The sequence below is a fragment of the Phyllostomus discolor genome, chromosome 11 (genome assembly GCF_004126475.2).
Source record: "Phyllostomus discolor isolate MPI-MPIP mPhyDis1 chromosome 11, mPhyDis1.pri.v3, whole genome shotgun sequence".
Lineage (NCBI taxonomy): Eukaryota > Metazoa > Chordata > Mammalia > Chiroptera > Phyllostomidae > Phyllostomus > Phyllostomus discolor.
In genome coordinates this window covers 29588079-29611341 of record NC_040913.2, presented here as the reverse complement: position 1 = coordinate 29611341, position 23263 = coordinate 29588079, and the positions used below count along the sequence as shown (strand labels likewise).

The following is a 23263-nucleotide window of genomic DNA, read 5'->3' as shown; positions in this document are numbered from 1 at the left end:
TGGTCCAGGCCCACTCATATCTCCTTATTTTGTCTAGGCTACATCTTGTGCCAGGAATATCCTCCTCCTGACTTCTTCCTTTCTCTCCTTATATTTGGAAATTTATTTCCCAACTTTTAAGACATAAGACAGCTTTTTGGGGGTAGGTTAGGGAGTGGATGCTAGGAGAAGGGACTAAATGGTAATGGAAAAAATATAATAAAGATTAAATAAAAAATAATAAATTTCTCTATGTGTCTTTTCTCACAAGTCAAGGCCAGTTATCTACTGGGTTGCATACATAGAATTTGTTCTATGTCATTATTATAGCATTTGTCTTATTATATTATAATAACACTGTACATGCCAGCATCTCCCACAAGACCAGGCACTTTTCCAGAATAGAGACAACAGAGCATCCATTCTGACACTCCATTAACACAGCGCTTCATACAGTGTGTTCTCAACAATGCTCTTTGAAAGGAGGGATACATTTTTTTAATGATTAAGCATTAAGATAAATTCCTCCATGTACAATCTTTCTTTTATTTTTTATTGCGTGCCTTGTAGCAATGACAACAGCAACAAAAACAACAGACATTTATTGAGGACTTGTCTAGTGCTAGGCACAGTGCTAATAGCTTTACATCCATTGTTTATCTCATTTAATGCTCAAAAAATCCTCTGAGGTGGATACAGTTATTATCCTCACTTTAAGATAAGGACTCTGAACAAAAAGAGATTACACATTTAGCAAATGGTGGTGTCAATATAAAAAATCAGGCCTTTTGACTCCAGCACTTTCCATTTTGAAAAAATACTAAAAGCAACATCTTACATGATTGATATGGGAGCTAATAAAATGCTTTAGCCAGTGGCATAACTAGCAAAACATATCAAAATAATCCCCTAATAACTGAAAAAATAAATGACTCTTCATAAGAAAGTTTCCACTGCTTTCCTCTTTCCACTGGCACTGTAGTTATTAATGCACTGTGGTTGTGACACAAAGAGGTTCTATTATTAACTCTGATATTTTTCTACTTACATATGCCTAGTTCACCACTATATAGTCTTAACTTATGAATTATCATACACCAAATTATTTCATTAAATTAATGTATCCAATTTTGCTTCTAAAAACTTTGCATTTATTTTATAAAACTATATGAAACATTTTAAACATATAAAACAATGTAAACCATACAAAAGCAATATAAAATGATTGAAAAATTAAATCTAATCCTTGAGTAAAAGAAATTTAGACAGTGATTTATTATAATATTTTATTTAAAATGTACAAAATATAGCTATGCCTTTTTGCACACATTTAGTCCTCTACAGAAAAAAATATACCATGGCATACAATTTATTTTTGTTTATATTAATGCATATGAAGTTAACTTAGAGTGATATTATGCTTTCAGTGTTTCTAAATTAAAAAGAAAAAGGTAAATTGAGTTAAAAATCAATCATTCATAGAAATCACAACAGTGTTCACTATGGGGCATGGAGATTGACTTGAATGAAAATTGAAGAAACATTTGAAGTCAAGGACAGGTGGTACATCTTGATCGGTGTCTTAGTCATCCAAAAACATACTTTTTCAACCTAATTCAGCTTTTTTATTGTATTGTATGAAATATTTTATTTTTAATTCTTCTGAAATAGGCTTTCCTCACAAAATATGGTTTTAACACTGTTTTTATTAATTCCGTATTATCTAGTCTGAAGTGGTGTATACTATTACAATCAAAATTGAATTCCTCTTAGCTAAGTATTCTAAAAGAATGCTAAAGACAGATTTTACCTCCTTACTGGAGAAGACATAACCAAGGGCCTCCTTGTGGGCAAGAATGAATTATTTTCTTAGGATTTTTAAATTATTTCTAGATATCAAGGTCACATAGATAGAAATATATATATACACATACACAAGATAAATAGAAATATATATATACACAAGTATATATACACAAGTATATACACACATATATTTACACACAAGTATGTATATTTGTGTGTGTGTGTGTATATATATATATATATATATATATATATATATATATTTGATACTATGGATAAGGTTTAAAGTTGCTATGATTTGCTAGTTCAGATAAGATTTAAAGTTTCTATGATATCTGTATGACTACCAATAATACCAACGTTGCTTTGTCATTATGCTCTTAGGAGGGATAAGAGTACATGCATGTAAGACACTATGTTCTGAAGTATTCTTGGTTGGAAAGTAGCTGATAAACACTATGCTTCCTCTTGACTAGCATTGGAAATCTTGCTTTTCTATCCAGGCAGTAGAAAATGCATTTATTACTTCACTGATATTTTCATGGACAATGGCTAGGTGCTGACAGTGTGCCAGGGCCTGTGGTGGGTACAGCAGATACTCAGCCAAATTGCACATGACCCCTGTCCTCAAGGATTTTAAAATCTAGTGAAAGAAAAAATATTCCTTGAACAACTTCTTCTACAAATATATATATATATATATATATACACACATATTTTTATTTTTATAATATTTTATTTATTTACTTTTGGAGAGGAGGGAAGAGGGAGAAAGAATGGGAGACAAATAGCAATGTGTGGTTGGGTCTCATGCACCCCCATCTGGGGACCTGACCTACAGCCCAGGGATGTGCCCTGACTGGAAATCAAACCAGCAACACTTTGGTTCACAGGCCAGCACTCAATCCACTGAGCCACACCAGCCAGGAATGCACACACACACACACACACCTATATATCATATACATATACATATACATATATCTCCCTATATATAAAAAATATATTTTTTAACAAAGGATATTTTTATTTACCAGGAATTATTTAAACATTTTAAACATCAGCACTCTGAATAATACCAAACAATTGCTACAAGATTAATTTTGTCTCACGTTTATTAAGACATTATTCCTTCCATCAATGAATATGCAGCTTTGTGAACAGGTACCTACAAGCAATTAATTTTGCTATGATTTGATAAATTCTGTAATGGGGCTAAGTGCCTGTATGATTTTTATACATATAGAGGAATTTTAATGCAACATTTATTGTAAAAACACCACCAAAATTGTATTTCCACTAAGTTTAACCTTTATTGACTTTTTTACAGGCTATTTTCCAAATATTTTTAAAAACGTTTTACAGAAAGCCTTCTGCTTTAACTTTTTTTTGCAACAATCAATTCTTTCCCATTATACATGCGTAGATCTTTATTTAACATTATATTGAGATAAAATGGAATGTTAACTTGTAATTCAGAGTGGACATGCCTGGTCTCATTCTAATACTCTGTCCAATTATTTTCAAGTGTTTTTAGATGGTTTAATGAAATATGTCCATTCTGGCATGAATCCTGGTACATCTAGGGTATGCTAAGCAGAGGCATACTGGTCAAAATGCATTCTTGTGTGTGGCTCTATCAAATCATATTTTTAATGAAATTACCTGTGAAAATCAATAAGGAGAAAATATTATGTAAATTACTTACCTTAAATATTAGATAATACTCTCATCATTTATTTAAATATTGCTATATTATTTCCAGGTTTTTTTTAATTTGACTTGTTTGATTTGATTTGATTTTGAACCCTGTATTTTCCTTATTGTCATTAAAACAATCATGTTCATTATCTGATACTTTTGTAGCTCAAACATTATTTATTAATTTAAAAATTTGTATTAAATAAAATTGACTTATTAGCTCAATTTATTCAGATCAAAATAGAAAGAATGAAAATAGATATTCTAACAGAGGCGTGGAAATGCATGAGGCAGAGGTAACAAGGTTCTGTAGTATATTTTCTAATGTCCTGCCCCTTTGAGGCTGAAGAGCATAATCCTCCAGCTGGTGAGAATGTTGATGGAAGACAGATCTAAGATAACATCCTTCTTCAGAACTGCCATGCATGAATCCTCTTCCTTAAAGTCGTGGGGGCCTTCCCAGGGCAATCAGAAGCCAATGACATTCATGCACAGCTATTGCCACCTGTCCACCTTGCTCCTACCAGAACATCTCTAAAGGTCCATTCCTTCTGCAGATCTCCCTGTGGATCATCTGAGGTTGTCACTGAGAATGTATCACAGCTGCTCTATCCTGATTTCCTCCCTTTCATTCTTCTAGTGTTCATCTCCAGATTGCATCCATAAACCCCTCTAGCTTGCTAATCTGCTTCTCAGAGTCCATGTATAGAGAAATGTTAAGACAATCCCTATCCAGCAAACTTTGAGAGGGTCAATTGGCTTCTATCCTATCTGGGAAAAACTAGTTTATCTTGTGCTTAAATGTCTTGGGGAAGAAACAAGTGCCATTATCTGACAAAAATTCAACATAATTTAATATTTATTTAAGCATTCAAAGGAAAATAGTTTTTCTCTCCCCTTACAGATTTTACTTAAGCAATGCAAGAGGGATTTATTCAGCATCTTTAACCTGAAATGACAATATAGGAGAAAAACAACAAACACTCAAGAGAATAGTCTTCTAGAAAAGATTATTAGAATCCAGGTGCCTAAAAAAGGCTCACTGCGGATCTGCAGAATGATCCCATCTTACACTGGGCAAAGCTTCCACATTGCCCATGCTTCTTTCTCCTCTTTAAAAATATGAAATTCATTTCATGTTTAGAAAACAAAGAGGAGGAAGGAAAGTTGGAGCTAAGTAGAGCCACAGTTCATAAATATTTGTAAAAGAATGTACTTTTAATTTATCTCCTTTAAATTCCCTATATTAAAGATAAAGGGTTTGATAACCTGTAGAATTAAGTTGTACAGGTTAGAAGTTAGAGTCTTTTTTTCAAAATATTGCATTACATTTTACATTATTAATATTGTAAGTAATAATAAATAATTTTATAATTACAACAAAGCATAAGGCACACATGCATATCTGTACAAACTGTCCTCAGTTATAACCTGCAGGTTGGTGGGAGCAAGTAAATATAAGTAAACAACTACATAGCAGTTTGGTAAGTTATATAAGACAAGTAAGTTCACATGTACCTTTTACAATTATAACTAAAATCCACAATAAAATTACATATACAAATATTTCAGCTTAAATCTTGTCATTTTTTATTATTCCAAGTTTGGGTTTTAGCCTTGACAACATAGAACACACACTATCAATTAAATTTATTGAATTGTAAAACTGGTAATAGAGCTCTCTACCATAATAAATATATACAGATATTTAATAATATATTTAGATTCATATTTTAGGAGTTAGATATAGTTTGTCAATGAAAATGCAAACACTATTATTAATATTTTAAAAATATTAATAATAATAAATAATTTTATAATTACAGCAAGGCATAGCAAGCTGTGAAGTAAAGTTGATTAATACCATTCTGATACAGATTGGAAACACCAAAGAAGTACATTAATCAGAACTACTGCTTTGCTTGTCATGTTCTATCACTTAAGTATTCCTCATATTACTTTAACCACTAAATTTTAAATGAATCTGAATAACATATTGCATTAAATTAATTTACTATCTAAGAAACCAATTCCATAGATATTAATTGTATATCTGAACATTGAAAATATATTTGCCTAAGAGTATATAACCATTTGCAACTCAGATCATATTTATAGGCCTGCCATTGGCCCATTACAAATCGTGCAACTCAATTTTATTTAGACTATAGCCCTACTTGATGAGAATAGATTCTATATATCATAGAAGCCTCAAAGGAGGAGACACAATTCATCTTCCCAACACTTCTGGAGTAGTGTTATAGTGTGTCCACTTGCTCTGCAGACCTTAAACTCTAGCATCAGACATTCAGACAACAACCTTAAAGAGACTACTTAACAGGTTGCACAAGGTCGAATTGCACAAGGTCAAATCCCTTAATGAATTATGCTTTTCTCTGTGAATGTGTATTTACACACATACATATCTCACTTGTTTTTCTGACTGAAGATTCACTAACACAACTATTCTAAAATCAAGCAAAAAAAAAATAGACTCTAAAATAAAGGAAAAAATGCAGAAAAGCAGCCACCTCACCTCAAAATTTACTGTCCCTTCACCTTGAAGCTAATCAAATAAATGCCTTGATAACTCATTAAACTCTACCAATAATGCTGACAGTATGCTCATTATCAGCAATGATTTAATAGATATTTGTTCTGAAGGGTTCTTCAAACACTATTTTCTTGCATTGCTGTATTTTATTGCAAACTTCTATCAGTAAATTTGAGGATACATGGAAGTATATTATGCATATTCATATACTGTATGAATCAGTCACGTGCAATTATATTAATCTGTATATCAATATTGTAAAACCTTTAGTATATTTTTAGATACATGTAAATAGAAATTAGAATTCAGAATTATCCCTGAACAGTAGATGCCCTCATCCAGAAGGATGTCTTCCAAGGATCCCACAGATAGAACCAAACCTTTTATATATTGTTTTTTCTTATACATACCTATACATTTATATACATTTCTCATACACACACACCTTTCCCCTAAATCAATTTCTTCAAATCTGCTGCTCTGGAGCAGTGGCTTCTTCATTGGCAGATGCAGCCTGTCCAGTAATTTTTATAGTTTTTTTCAGTGCAAAAATATTCCTGAATCAGTGTAAGCATTCCTTACTCACAGTGTAAATGATTGGGTGTCAGTCATTTCAGGGAAACCCTAACTGAGGTCTTCATATAGGCTCAACGCTATCTGGCATAATATTTTACTCAGTCAGAACCCTTTTTCCACGCACAACTAAGCACTATCATGCACTGTGGCCATAACTTTTGCAGTTTGACATGCAACAGGAAAACTGGAATGAATTTCTTTATCCTTCAGAATTTCATGGACAGAAGATTTTATTTTAGCAACCTCAACATATGATTTTCTTTTCTTATTGAGAACTTCCATCCTTTCACTTAAAGGAAGAACTTTACAGCTTCTCTTTGACATATTCAGATTGTCAGCATCACTACTCTTGACTTTTGGGGCCATTATTGAATAAAATAAGGGTGACTTGAACACAAACAAGCACTGTGACACCGTGACTGTCAATCTGATAACCGTGAAGGCTACTGTGTGACTAATAGTAGGTAGCATATCCAGTGTGAAAAGGCTGGACAAAGGAATGCTTCCTGTCCCAGGCAGTACAAATCTGGATGGATTGGGAGGGGGCAAGAGTTTACCACCTTATCCAGAAGGGTGCATAGTTCAAACTCATGAATTACTTATTTCTGGAGTTTTCCATTTAATATTTTTGTACCTGGTTTACTGTGGGCAGCTAAAACCATGAAAAGTAAAACCTTGGATAAGGAGAGATTTACTGCACATCAAATTTCATCTTGAGCACTCACTAGCCTGGTATGTGTTTACTTAGCATGGAGTAAATTGTCATTGTATAGACCATCTTTTAAATTAGTACCTCTGTCCCCACTAAATCCTTGTAGTTTTCCCATAGTCATTGAGAGGGCTCAAAACACCCCAGTGGGTATATGCTCCCTAGTGAGCAGCATGTCATCTGGTTGAGCTGCTATCACTGACCTTGAGGTCCAGAGAACAGATTGTGACTGGCAGTCTGACCACACCTGCTTATTATTATTTTCCCACTTGTAGGTACAGTCAGTTAATGGGAATGTTCCAGTTGATAACATTTACATTCTCCTTCATGTATAGCATTCTTCAAAAACCAGTCATTTTGTTGCATTTGCAAACATAATCTGTAAATTCAAAGAATTAGAGAGGAGATTTTAAGAAAAACAAACCGTTGATGTTAAAAGTTGCAAAATATAGATAAAAATTTCCAGGAAACAAAAATAATCTTTGTTTTCCTATCCATTGTCATAAGATTATGTAGAAACACCAACTTCATTGCCAGTATTATAGGTAAGCTAATTATTTTCATCAGTTAACCTTTGCCTAATGGTGGTTTAATGAAGTTCCAATGCAAATGACTTTATAGCAACCCACATTCAAATCCAAAAGCATAATATGATCCAAATCCTGGGTTAATTACAAAATTTACAACTGTGTTTATAAAATTATGTTTTAAAGTTAACCAATGTTTTTTGTGTTTAATGTGAGCAAAACTTAAATAACAATTATAATTGCTTTTAAATGTAGACAGGAAATGCATGTATATACACATATAACTATCCCACATAAATAATTAAATTTAAAAAACACTGCATGTTCAGGCTTAAAAGGTGATTATATTTTATAAACTAGTTCCCTATGATGTAATACACTTAAACAACTCTTGCGTGTGTTTCTTGTTGTAAATGAGATTTTACTGGTTTATAGAGGAGTAGGAAGAAATGATGACATTTCTAAACTTGTGACTAAGAATCGTTTCCAAGATATATTTCTACTATCAGGGTTTATCACCAATTTTCGTAATTGATGTTTCATCTACAATACCACAACCTTTTGTACAATGTAGATAATTAGCTAGTACTCACTTTCAGCTGATTATTTCTATCCTCTAAGGAGTTTCATGTTACAATGGACCAAATGTCAGGAATAATTAGGAATAGTAATGGTGGCAACTATGCTATCGAATAACACGCCATCAAACACCTTGGAGTTATTCTTTAATGATTTCCCTTAGAAGAAGATAGCTAAAAGTGATTTAAAGCTCCTTCCTACACTTTAATTTTTCTTGATGTAAAAATAATACGATTCTGAAAAATAAAATCTAAATTCCCTTTATGGATTATACATGGTGTGAAAAGCTTGGATTTATATATTTACTTTTATATTTAAGGCAGTAAAATCCATCGAGCTGCCAGCAGCCACAGTATTACAGTATCTTGGCATAGGTAATCATTCGGTATTTTATACATATGTTGAAAGCTAATGGAACTATTTATCATAATGAATGGAGTCAGTAGAAATAAAGTTTTATTTTACTTTGGGAGTAAATACATTTATCATTAATGATACCAATATATACATATTTTTTTATTCTTAGATCACCTAATACGTGCTTACATGATACACTTCCAATGGGGGTTCCTTGGAGTGATTTAGGTGAGGAGAGGAAAGCACTATGTACTCTCATGTTATTATATTCAATATCATTCACAAAGTGTCACTTCTGTCAAATTACACAGAATCCATTTATTCTAATTCAGTCTAATACAGCTGACCATGAAGAAACTGATAACTCTATTTCAAAATATAACATAATTTTAAAACATAAATATATCTCATAATATAATGTATATTAGATCTCATATTACCTAAAACATTAAAACTTTTATCTGTACTTCTCTTCACTTTTGAAAATGTTTATCTTTTTATACAGTCTCCTCTTTTGTCCACTCACTGGCTCTATGAGATAAAGTGAAGATTTATGTCTAATATGATAGTTAAGAGTTCAGAGAACAAATGATTTATCTAAGGTCACACAGTTGGCAAATAAATCTCATTAGAAACAGAAGCCAGTCCTTTCTGAATTTTATTTGCGTTACCTAAATCTTGCTGTAGCTCTTTTAACACCACATTATTTGTAAAAGAAAGCCAAACTGATAAAATTTCCATTTTTTTCACTAGTTAAAAATTGTAAAAAGTATCCCTTAAAATATAAATATTTGTCCTGGCTGGGTGACCCAGTTGGTTGGAGCATCAGCCCATACACCAAAAGTTTGCAGGCTCAATCCCTGGTCATAGCACATACATACATCATGGATTCGATCCTCTGGTCATGGGTGAGAGGCAATAGATCGATGTTTCTTTCTCACATCAGTATCTCTCTCTATGTCCCTTCCTCTCTCTCTAAAAAATCAGTGAAAACATATCGCCAACTGAGTAATAATATATATTTAATTTCATAAAATAAATAATATTTATTAAATGCAATGAAACATGAATTTGATATGCGTAGTCTTAGGAGGACCCAGCTACATAGCACAAAGAATATTAAAGGTTAGAGAAAGAATATTTAATTCTTGCATATAACCTTCATTCCCAAATATTTGTGTGTGTTAGCTCAGATGTTAACCAAACTCAAGTACTGTCCAACTTAGGAAGTCAATATTCATTTTCCCATGCAGAAACGAACAAGATATGCAAGAGGAAAATAATATGTAAGACGATGGCCCTTGTGGTTTCTTGGATTTCTCAAAAAATTTCTTCATTAAAAAAAGACACAAGAAATCTTATGAAGAGACAGATGTTCAGTGATAGTAACTCCTGGGACCACACTTCAGAAAATCATAAGGAAAGTGGCTCCCACAAAAGTTTGAATCCCTGAAGATAAAGTAATTCTCTGCCATCGTTTAAGTGGCAGAGAATTACTAATCAAGTAAAGAGGGGAGTGTGCCTGAAAGAGTATCTAACACCTCATTTAATGAGGAATTCCATATTCTTACCAATGGGGCCACTTCATACAGTTTAAAATGAAGGCTGCTACTGGATTAAGTCTAATGCCATAAAACAGGTTGACAGATCGCTAAAATTATTTTTTAAGAGTTTATTTATTTATTTTTACAGAGAGGGGAAGGGAGAGAGAGAGAGAGGGAGAGAAACATCCATCCATCATTGATCAACAAACTGAGCCATGCCAGTCAGGGCAATAACTAAAATTCTTTTATCTTTTGTTTACTGTTATTCAGATACAATTATCTCCATCTTCCCACCACCACTGTACCCTGCCCCACTCACCCCTGCCTCTCACTCTCCATCCTTTCCCACTTTGACTTTGTCCATGGGTCCTTTATACATGTTCCTTGACGAACCTTCCCCTTCTTTCACCTCTTATCTCCCTCTCCCCTCCCTTCTGGTTACTGTCAGTTTGTTCTTAATTTCAATGTTTCTGGTGATATTTCACTTGTTTGTTTTGTTGATTAGGTTCCACTTATAGGTAAGATCATATGGTATTTGTCTTTCACCCCCTGGATCACTTCACTTAGCATAATGCTCTCCAGTTCCATCTATGCTCTTTTGAAGGGTCGGAGTTCCTTCTTTCTTCTGATGTGTAATATTCCATTGTGTAAATGTACCACAGTTTTTTGGTCCACCCACTTACTGATGGGCACCTAGGTTGCTTCCAGCACTTGGCTATTGTAAATTGTGCTGCTCTGAACATTGCGATAAGGAAAATGCATAAGAATTCCAAATCCTTAAAAACTTCTTAAGCATTCAAAAAGTAGAAAACAAACACAGATCTCTTCCCTCTTTCAGTCTGGCAAAGAAATCACATCAGCCCATGAGCCACTTGTTACCACCCAAGTGATATGTGCTTCTGAGCTGGTAGTTGAGAAGGGTTTGAGAATGAAATGTTTACCTCTCCTGGGTATGAATGCTTCCTTGATTTTGCCAACTCAAGAAATGAATAAAGCTGAAAATCACTCCAGTGATGCTAAGGATGCCACAGGTACCTTTAGCAGATGTTTGCAATGATCAATGGCTCTAAACTAGAAAAGCTTAAAAGGCACACTTTACAGCTCTTTAAAATAAGATTTTAAATATTTTTATATATTTTAAAAAATTCTTTGCCTGATTAATATTTATGATTTTACATAGAAGCTAGCTTGATGCTGTGGTTGGAAAGTTAATAATTTAGAAAGACTGCTTTGTAGTCTAATGGCAATGCTTGACTTTTGCTACAGCTTGAGGGCTGGCAACTTTGAAGTTTCTGTCTTAAATTAAGAGAAAAGAAAGAGTCAGGCATCCACTCTTGTTCAGTTACTTTTCTGAGGGGTTCTTTTAACTGAGTTCCATGAAGCCATAATGTCTTTTAACAAGAATATTGATTGCAAAATAAAGTCTTGTTCCATTATCTTCTTAGAGGAAGCCCAAATAGAGGTATTTTAAAAGTTGGAGTGACATCACTTCTTTGCTGAGTGTAAGTGTACTGTTAACTCTCTGGAGCACATAAAAGGAAAGTTTTCAGAGGAGTTTTCTGTGTAAGCAAATCTTTTCTTCCTCCCCAATTTAAAATAAAGAAAGAAAAGCTATGACACTTAATTTCCTCTGACTGTATGATTGTGTGTTTTAATTTAGAGAAAATCTCCACACCACTAAATTTCACTTACTAGTTAGATAACAACTGTTATGAACACTGTTGCTTGCTACCATGAGACCTAGGAAATGACAGGTAATGGTTCTTAAGGTAAGCAGTAGGGCCAATTACCCAGCCCCAGTGTCCAATGAAGCTGGCAGACTGAAGCTCAGCAAGCTGAACTGCTGCATATTGAGTGTGTTTAGTGAAACTCAGAGGATCTCCTTATCCAGTGGACATTATTTTTAGTTATTCATCTTCACTGCAGTTGGTTATTCCCAAATTCCAAACACACTATTAGAATTCAGCAACCCTACCATTTTATATTATAATAAAGCATACAGCTAAAGCTGAACATAAACCTTGAGAAATGTCAAATAACTGAAAAATCTCATTGAGAGATCTAAACAATTACAAGTTCTTTGAAATAGGACCCACAGATATAGGGGAAACATGATTTCTGATACCCAAGCAAACGTAAACTAGCACTAATTCAAATGTTTTGAACTCATTAGCTGAGGGTTTAAATTTAATGGACTACATTGGGACTCAACCATGTAAAGTGAGAACAAAAGGCAATGGAATGGTTCTAATAGTGGGAAGGGCAAGACCCTGAATCTATACTTCTTACTTGCTACTAATAACTAAGTAGAGACTAACTAGGGTTTATGGTTGGTGAAAGCTTGAAAGACCCACATAATCTTTAATTAATCAAAGAACTACTCTTCAATATCTTTGCTGTGGCATGCTGGAAATTCCAGAAATAAAAGAGAGATGGTACCTTTATTCTGACTTAATGACTAATGCAACAATTATATGCAGGCAATAAGTAATAAATATTCATTAAGACAGTGCTTTTTACATTTCCATACTGCAAACAACTATGTCACAATGGACAGACAAATGATTCAAAGCAACTTATGTCACTGTTTTTATGTTACTATGTGATTAATTGCTGAGAAATTTGTTAAGTACTTTAAAATATGATGAAGTCCCATATGTTTGATTATCTCATTATTTTTGAAAATATTAATATGTTGTTTTTCAAATTGATCTCTTTCCAGCAGAATTTAACATTAATTCATTATTTCTGATTTTAAGCATTTTTCACTAGCTGAAATAAGCCATATACTGAGGTAACATATACAGGGTAGGGAAAAAGTCGGTTTATAGTTATCAGTACATGAAACACAGAGATTATTATTACATTATTATATATCAATCATTGTAGTTTCCATAAGAAAAATGAAAACCTACTTTAGTCACTTACATTGAAAATACCTTAGGCCTTCCTGGAGTTTTTCCTCAGCTCTTTTTATAAATCAGGTTTCTCTGTTTTACAAAAGCATCTCAGGAGAAGCTTTCTAAACTCTATCTATGATATACCAATAATCTGATACATTTACTTTGTCTTTCTTTTTTCCAGCATATAAATTACACAATTTTAAAACTATATCTGTCTAATCTATCATCTTCTATTTATATGTAGGTAGGTTTTGTCCATTGGTATGTATTTCATGTTACCAGACTCCTATAATATATATGGGGATCTAACGACATTGCTTCATTGCTTAGTCCTCCTTTTTTGACTTTTCCTGCAGGGAATTCATAACCATCCAAGGATGCACCTTAGGATCTTTTATACATGATGGAGATTAAATAAGAAATGGATGCAGTTAGCAACACAAATAATGCTATTGAGAAACCTGCCAGCACTATGAATATGTCAGAATATGTTTAGAAAATAATCACCTTATTAATTAATTTTTCTTGGAATCATTCAGTCTTATGATTTTCCAGGAAATTAAATTGATCGAAGGCTCATAAATCATATATACCTTGTCACTCCTACCATTGCTCTAGTGAGAAAATACTTTTTAATTAATGTTTAGCAGATATTTTCAAACTTAATTTGTTGTATTTTCTTATTGTCATGCAAATAAAAATAAAATTACTAAGTTGAAGTTTGTACAAACTGCACAAAACTTCTAACTGGTGGCCACAAGGAGTCCCATGATTTCCTCGTGCATGGCTTGGCATTTAAGAAGCATAGATTATACATCTAGAAAAGGGCAAAAGAATTTACCCTAAGGTTATGTTTTTGTAAGCAAAGTAATTTTAGATGATTATACAATACTAGCAGACTGAGTCTGAAGTTACATTATACAGACTGTATAATCATGTCATGCTTTAGATGACCACTGCCAATGGGTCAGGAATTTATTTCTTGCATTTAGCTTTCATACTATCTACTTGTGTGAATTTGGACTAGTCAATCCAATTTCAAAAAAAAATTGAAATTTTTCTCAGTTGGTCTCAGTTTCCTGATTTATCAAATGTCAGTGTTTCTTTCTTCTAATATTTTGTTTATCCCAATTCTCACTTCACTGTAGCTCCCAGAACATAGCCTTCAAATTCCTAACATTTTTATTCTATTTGAAACTATTTCTGGATTTATAGGATGCTAAAAGGCTTACCAAATTTTTTTGCTAGAAATATAGTTCAAAAACATATCTTTGGACAAAATTTTTAATTAAAGACATTAGCTTTGGATAAAATTTTCAATATATTTATATATAAAGTATATATATACTTTATAAAGTATATCAAGTATGTATAGTATATAAATATATATAGTATAGTATATAAAACATATAGTATAATATATTATAAAGTATATCAAGTATATGTAGATATAAATATATAGTATATATGCTATATATACTGTATACTAGTAAAATATATACAGTATACTAGTATATAGTATACATACTAAAGTATATAAAATACATATATAAAGTGTGTTTGTGTGTGTATATATATATATAGTTAGAAAATAACTTAAATAATTATTTAAATTGATTCATTTAAAACATAAAATAAAGAAACATTCCCCTGGTAGAATGCAGCTTTGAGGACTAAACATAAAATGATTTTTAAGTGGATAAAATGAGAAAGCAATTTTTAAACACAGGTAATCTATATGTTTGGTGTTTCTGTTGTGAGAAGTAAATGCTTTTTCCTAATGCATTTAAGCAAGCAGTATTAATGATTAATAACATTTTTGATCCTGTAACCAGACCTACAAATTCTTGAATAATTAATAAGGTATTCAATACTGCATAGGATATCCATCTGCTAAGGATTTGTTTTGTATGTATGCAAACTGTTAAGGTTGAAAGCCTTACACAAAACATGAGAAAAATATTTGAGAATGGTTTCATAATATCTACTAATATCTATACAAGTTCATTATTTCTTAATAACTAGCTTATGTTAAAAATGCTTATAAGGCACTCATAAAAGAGGTAATTGTGACATAATAGCAAAAATGACACCTAAAAAAAGTGACAATGATTTCTATTTCAAATTGTCCTCTCTTATAACATTACTGAATAATTTTGAGGAACTACTAAATTATAGCTATTGTGCTGAAATTTAAGAATAATATGAAGTAGAAAATATGTAAAATCTAAAAAAGTCATAATTCTTCATTACACAGTATGTGTCAGGTTGAAAAAAATATTTCAATGTCTACTCTTAAGGCATTATTTGTGTTTTCCATGGAGATACAAAATTTTTGAGACATAAAATGAGAAAATAAGTGTTAGGTTAAAAGGCACTACCATGTCATCTTAAATATTTTAAAATACAATTTTATTCTTTATATTTTATTTTATATTCTAATTTTCAGGTTATATTCAAATACATGGGTGAGTATATTTACCAATGATATGTTGGACAAGGGTTTAATCTCCAAAATATATAAAGAACTCACATGACTCCACTCCAGGAAGATAAACAATCCAATTAATAAATGGGCAAAGGACCCGATCAGACACTTCTCCAAAGAGGATATGGAAAGGGCTCATAGACACATGAAAAGATGCTCAGAGTCACTAGTCATTAGAGAGATGCAAATTAAAACTACAATGAGATACCACTCTGCACCTGTCAGAATGGCCATCATTAATAAAAGAACAAACAAGTGCTAGCAAGAATGTGGAAAAAAAGGAACCCTCGTGCACTTTTGGGAATGCAGACTGGTGCAGCCACTGTGGAAAACAGTATGGAATTTCCTCAAAAAATAAAAATGGAACTGCCTTATGGCCCAATGACTCACTGCTGAGAATATACTGTAAGAATCCTGAAATATCAGTTCGAAAGAACTTAAGTACCCCTATGTTCACAGCAGCATTATTTATAATAGACAAGTGCTGGAAACAGCCTAAGTGTCCATCAGTAAATGAATGAATTAAAAAACTGTGGTACATTTACACAATTTCTACGCAATAGAAAAAAAAAAGGAACTCCTACCTTCTGCAACAGCATGGATGGAACTGGAGACTATTATGCTAAATGATATAAGCCAGTTGGTGAAAGACAAATATCACATTACCTCACTTATAACTGTAATCTAATGAATAAAATAAACTAATGAGAAAAACAGAACCAAAGAAATGGAAACATGGAACAGACTGACAGCTGGAGGAGGGGAGGAAAGAAGGGGAAATAATAGAAGGGACAGGAAGGGATTAGTCAAATAACATATATGAATGACCCATGGACATGGACAACGGAGAGGGGATTGACTGTAGGAGACAGGGGAAGGCTAGGCGGAGGGAAGCAAGGGGGAAAAAATGGAACAGCTCTAATAGAATAAACAATAGAAAAGTAAAGTAGAAAATGTTCTTAGACGAAAATCTATAAGAAAAAGAATTCAGGTAAAATTTCAAGTTGGAGAACATTATAACTAAAAATACCATTACATTTGACATTAGGCCTTGACTATATTATTTACTACCCTGCACCTGCACCAACATTTGGGGTTTTTTTACACTTCATTTTTATATAGTTTTGTACTAAATTTTTGAATTTTGCATACAGAGTATTCTCACAGTGTTTAGAACATTAACTTTACTGCATCACTTTTTATGTTTTTTAGAGATATGTTTGTGTTTCCTAAATAGCTATTCTATTTTTATTTTAAGATTTTTATAGATGTTGTAAATAACTAGGTTTCTTTCCTTGTGTTCACTGATTAATGTCAAAATTCTGGTCCACTCCTGGCAAAGAAATAGAATTTATGGTACCTATTTTTATGATAACCTCATTTCCTGCTCCATATTATATCTTTAACTTTATCAAATTTCCTTAGCTGACTTTTTTAAAGTATCTAGTATCTATGCTACTGATGTCAATATAAGCTGAAATCAATTAATTAATTAAATAAGTTAAGCTAAAGGTTTAAATTATTTTCAAATTCATGTAAGTTTCTAATCATTAAATTATCCAGTTATTGTCTTTGCTTCAAGTGTCCTCTTTAAAAAAATAAAATGAAATATCCTTTGATATATTTATCTTGATGTGGAACAAATATGCTAGAGCACCGACTGGAAGGCTAGGAAATATTACAAATAAAGTGAATTTGATATATGTCGGTACATATGACCATTTGTTGTTAATATCTAGATTCACTGCACTTCCAGAAGCAACGTCCATATCCTTCCAGCTGTTACAGTAACTCTGTCTTAGCCCATTACTCTAACTAATCTAAGCTTATTATCAGTGTTTCCATCATTCTGGAAAAGGGAAAGTCAAAAAGGTATAGAACCAGTGAACTTTCTGAGCTTAATTAGGAGGAAAAGAAACCTCTAAACATATCTAATATTGTAAAATTCTTTGATCTCTAAAATACCGTGTACCTCCCAAGACACATTTGAAATAAAACCTTGAAGATATAAAAAATAAGTCCAATAAAAATTATTATTGAAGCTAGCCAACTGTCTTTTCATTTATAGTAAATTACTGTTATACCATGCACATATAACTTTTATTCAAATATTATTAAAATACAAAGGTTGCAACTCCTATTCCCTACTGAGAATGAAAATACTAACAAGTTTCTTAAGAAAGAAACTAATTCCTAACATCCAAAATATGAATATTTTATACATGTAGATTAATCACCTTAAAGACAGAAGGAATGTGGCTGAGACAGTTGCATTAGGTACTACTTCAGAGTGAATATACTGCCTCATAACATAAATACAAATCCATATTTTTAAAGGAAACATGTAAAAGACCACAAAACTAAGTTGACTGCACATTATTGAATGTGTGAGAATTATGCTTTGGACCTCATTTTCCAATTTGTAAATACATAAAGTAAAAACTTCTGAATTTCAATTTAGACTTGTGTTTAAAGATTAAAAACAAGATCATTATATATTTCCTAAAAATTGTTTCTGATGCTATAAGTAGAAAATCATTTTCCCAACCTAAATTAAATAATGAAAGAAATGCTCTCTGGTGCAGGTTGATTAATCCCAGAGTTATGACTGCTAAGTAGCCATGCCCAGTGACGGTACCTTGCAGGGAGTTGTATTACAGATAGGCTCCAGATACAGCACAAGTTTGACAAGGATGTTTACCCATGCCTGGTCAGTTCTTGGAAATACTGCAAGTCTTCTGGCCATCTTTCAGGCCCTTTTATACCACCTGGCAGCTAAGCTGAACATTTGTATATGAAATATGCACTAGCATCTTTTTCTTATACCTGTCCTCCTAGATCACTTCAGGACAATCACTTGACTTCACTCTAATGTATTGTTTTGGAAATGAGAATAACTACACTGGCACTTGTGAAATTGTATTCTGTAGACCACTCAAATAAAATGACCTGGGATGTGGTTGAAAAGTCATGTTCCTGACCTCCATCACATCTCTATCACATCAGAATACAAATTGTAGAGGTCAGACAGACTGTATTTTCATACACTTTTTATTCAATACATATGCAACAAACTCTGAAAGTGTCTAAACTAAGCTTACATATAAGATGTGTGAAGAAGAGGGATAGTCCGATGGAAGTTCTAAGTCTTTTTTCCTTCCAGGAATAAAAAAAAGAAGCTTTTTTCCCTTGGCCTTTATATTGGCCTGAGCAGGAGACAAGAGGAGGCTGGGATGTGGGGGCAGTGGGGCACAGCCAGGGAAAACTCCAATGCTCCTAGCGGGACTTTCCATCTTGTTTTTCTTGATCATAGTTATCAGTATCTGACAAATAATATATATTTTACTTCTTTATTTTTGTCTTTATCACCCTCACTGAATTTATGTGCCAAGGCAGAGGAAATAGTTTGCCAATAAGTATTTTATAAATGAAAAAATGAATCAAATGTCTGTACATAACATCAGTCTTTATATATCTAAGATGTTACAACCAGTTTATGAATTCTATATCCTCTTGACTGCAGAGGTGCTTTAGACCCTCAATAACTGAGGGGGTGAATTTCAGTTTTGTAGAAGCAGAGGAAATAATATTTTTCTGTAGCACCTGATGCTCCCCCACCACCTTATAGCAACCCATTTAGCAATCTGATAAATGATCACTCAGACTTCATTCATCTCTATTTCTGTGAAAAATTCTTTGTGCTTTAGACATCATTCATAAAATTTTAGCTTTCTCAATAAAAATCCCATAACTAAAAATATAAAATAATGATTACTTTAATATGATAATGTAAAATAATATTCATATTGTTAATATTTTATTACTGGTTTTTAATTCAAGGGCCTATCACTGTGGCCCATTGATTTTTTTTTTTTTCTTTGTATGTTCAGTTTCTTTAATGACCCCCATCTCTCTGAAGAGCAGGTGCAGGAAGTTTGGCAATGACGAGAAACGTCCCACTGGAAATTATTGCCCTAAATGAAGGCTGTGCTCACATGCTGTAACCAACATCTGAATCTCCTTGCTACCAGCATTCAGTCTTTGCCACGCATGTGCCATTTATATGACTCCTAGCTCAGCTGTCAGTCTGCACTCAGCAGAAAGGTAAGCTCATGGCATCAGACCTAGACTCCCAAAATGGAACTGTTGTTGATTCCAAAAAGGATGACACTAGCAAACACATCTTCCTCAGCTTGCCCAATCCCTAAAATATTTAAGTATTGAAAGTACAACTCATGAAGATCTGGATGAGCTCTTTAGGGAAGAAGTACTTCAAGGAAGTACCACAGGGAATAGCTATCCTCATCAAAATGGTCCTTAAAATATGGTGGTATCTCAGGGAATGTGTCCTTATTGGCGCATTTGTGCGAAAATCATCTAACACAAAGGGCCTTGGGCAGGTGAGCAAAGGTACTGTTAGCTCTGGCTCAGCAGTCGGTGCCTGCTCACATTGCCCATCTATTCCTCAGGGGTGGGGGCAGCCACCTCCTCTTTCTCCTCTTTATGCTCAGCCTGGGCTTCTGTTTCTCCTCCCACACAGTTTTCCCTTCCCCTGTGGCATCTTTCCATGTGGTGTTCTTTTTAGGCTGGCTGTCTGCAAGCATTTTAACATAAAACTAGACCATCTTATCACAGTTTCACCTCCTGAGAGACAGACAGAAGATGGTGCTGTTTAATGCAAATGGGGAGCCAGCAACTGGTATTGAGTAAGACCTGGCAGAATGAAGGCTCCAGGACCTGTTCATAGAGCCACAGTATGGTGCAGACAACTGTGGTACCTGCCAGTGTCACACATTTGCCCACCAGAAAAGTCTTCATCTTGAAGTGAGCATCCAGCAGCCCCAGAATTCACCTCACCACCTCTTTTGCATTCTCTGTAGCCTGCTTGTCAGAGTGCCTGATGCCTTAAGTGGGGAATACCCAGTTACTGGCTGAGGGCACTATGCCACTATCAGCAAGGGTCACCCATTCACTCGATGGGCTGCTACCTCTGGGGTACTTCCCAGAAGCTCCTCATTGCTCACATAACGAGCCATGACACTACTCTCAAGCAGACAGAATCCACGGTTGCCCTAAAATTCTGGAAACTTTCTGTCAGGAAATTTATCGGGAAATCTAGGCGTGAGGTTGGTTTGGCCAATGTGGAAGTAAGGTGGTGCAGGGAACATGCCAACCTGAGCCTCGCTATACTGGACAGCAACGAGGTCCTAAACGGCCCTCCAGTTTTCACAATATGTGCACAAGTTCCCAGTCGAGATGGTGACTTCACAGAGAAAGGGACCACTCAGTGTTTTTACAGCTTTAGTATTTACCCTTACGTCTTCAGTCCACCCATCAGTGCCATTCCCTAGTTGTCTAATGACAGCACCATTGTACTTGATTCCTCATTGATCATTCATTTAGCCCATCTTAAGTCCTTTCTTATATGGGGCCAAAATGCCCATTATAAAATGCATGTCTAATTATAACACACACCTACTACTTAATGTCCATGTTTCTGTATCACCTATCGAATAATATCTATAATCATTTTTATTGATATGGAAGATTTCTATTACCCTGCCCTTAACTATTACTGAAAATAATTGCTGACAGATTTTCTGCCTTTTCCTTCTCCTGTACCAGACAATTTATTTATAGTTGGTCAAATACTTATAGTTTCCTGTCTCTGTACATTGGCATATATTCTCCTCTTTCCTTTAAAAAGCTCTGCCACCTACTTAATGACCTAGAAAGTGGTTACTCAACTCTAACTCAAGCACACAGTTTGTACAAAATGTCTCTGATTTGCTAGTTTTGATTGTTTAGTATCTCCTTTTGTTCCCATAATGCATTTTATGTGATCTTATCATCTGTACTCTTTACACTGCTCTTAAAGTATTCTTTCCAGAAAACAAGTCCATCATCTCAAGCTTTTCTACTGTTGAATAATAAAAAATACTCTAAGTAACACTGTTTTTAATCATTTGACTCCCTAATTCATAGAATATCAGATGATGGATGAGCACCAAATCCAAGGTTACCTGTTCAATAGGCTGAACATAAAACTCAGATGAACTATGTGATCATGTTTAATCTTTCAGGAGTTTGAATTGGAAAATGTGGAGGCAATAAGGCAGTTTTTAGCAGGGAATAAAGCTAAAAAGTTCTATTTAAGGAAACTCTGAGGTGGTTTATGACAGGCAAGGAAGAGCTAGGTTCATAAATGTTCATGGCACGCCAAAGTTATAAGGAAGCAAAAGTTACAAGTAAACAGGAGTTATATGACAAATTAAGTGTTTATGTACAGTGGAGAGTAAGGAAAAGTAATCTTGTAGCAAAAGGGGGAAATGACAGAAATTTAGAAGGTCATGAGTCATATTATAGCAGAGCTCACATAATCATTAGTGATTCTGTTCAATCTTCTACAGCTGATATTCTCAGTACTGCCTTAGATTCCTGAAGAAACTTAGGTGTCTAAATTTTTTCAGTGGTCTGCAATATTATGATTTCTAGCTGCTTTTCGCATAATTATGCATTTTTTTTGCTTGAGTGAAGATATTCTTTATTACTAGAGTAACTTGCATGACTCTCTTCCTTTTAACCACAAGAGCTTAATAGAACATCTTTTCTCACCATAATGTGAATTTCACAGAGACTGATGTACTCTCTTCTTTCTCATTACATCTCTGATGTACAGTAAGCACCTTTCCTTTCTTCAGTGCTAGACACCATTAACATGCCCTAGTCTACTCCCAAAGTCTCTCGCTTACCCTAGAAGTTGCCAATTTAATGCAATCAGGAAGGTTACAGTTCATAATCTCTTACCGTGATTCCCATGAGGGAGTGAGAAAAGGGCAGCTGGTCAAGTTAATTTCTATTTTAAAAAGATCAAAAGAGAAAAATTCCTGATTCACATATGAGCAAGCAATTAAGAGTACATTATGTCCCACAGTGACTGTGAGTATTACTGAGGACAGTAAAACCCTCTGGTCATTGGGTCCAGAGAACAAGAGAAGTCTAGAATATTCAGTATGCTACTGAAATGAGTATGCTCACATGGCCCAGTGGGGAGACCTATCCACATCCTCAAAATGCCCTCTTCAAGGAGCTCAGCTGGCCCTGAAATTCTAAATTATGATTTGTTTCTGTGACCCCCTTTTCTTATATATTTAATCTCATTAACCCCACATCCCCAGATATCCTCCAGTCTCTTACCAGCTTTGGAAGCATCTCATTTTGCAATCACAACACAAAAGGTCTCATATAGTAAAAGAGCTCATTCAGCATTCTAAGGTCTTCCTCTCTTAGCATTTTAAGTGATCCTCTACATCACTCTTCACCCAAAAGCAAAGCTACCTTTGGTAACCCAAAGATTATTTACTCCTTTATGGCTGATAAAGTTGGCTTTAAGGTATCCCTTTATATAGAGTCTTTGATGAAGTGGAAAAAACTACCAAACACACACACACACACACACAAATAAATTTTTGGTAGAGTATGCTAAAGCTGCAATAAACAACTAAATCAGTGGATCATAATTAGACTAAAAACAAGTGTT

The 23263-nt window shown here is 33.8% G+C and overlaps 1 pseudogene; it reads right to left on the bottom strand.

The window, feature by feature from the left end:
* Nucleotides 1-19847: 19847 nt before the first annotated feature.
* On the bottom strand, nt 19848-22443 carry LOC114508426 (annotated as a pseudogene).
* Between the last annotated feature and the right edge of the window lie 820 nt (nt 22444-23263).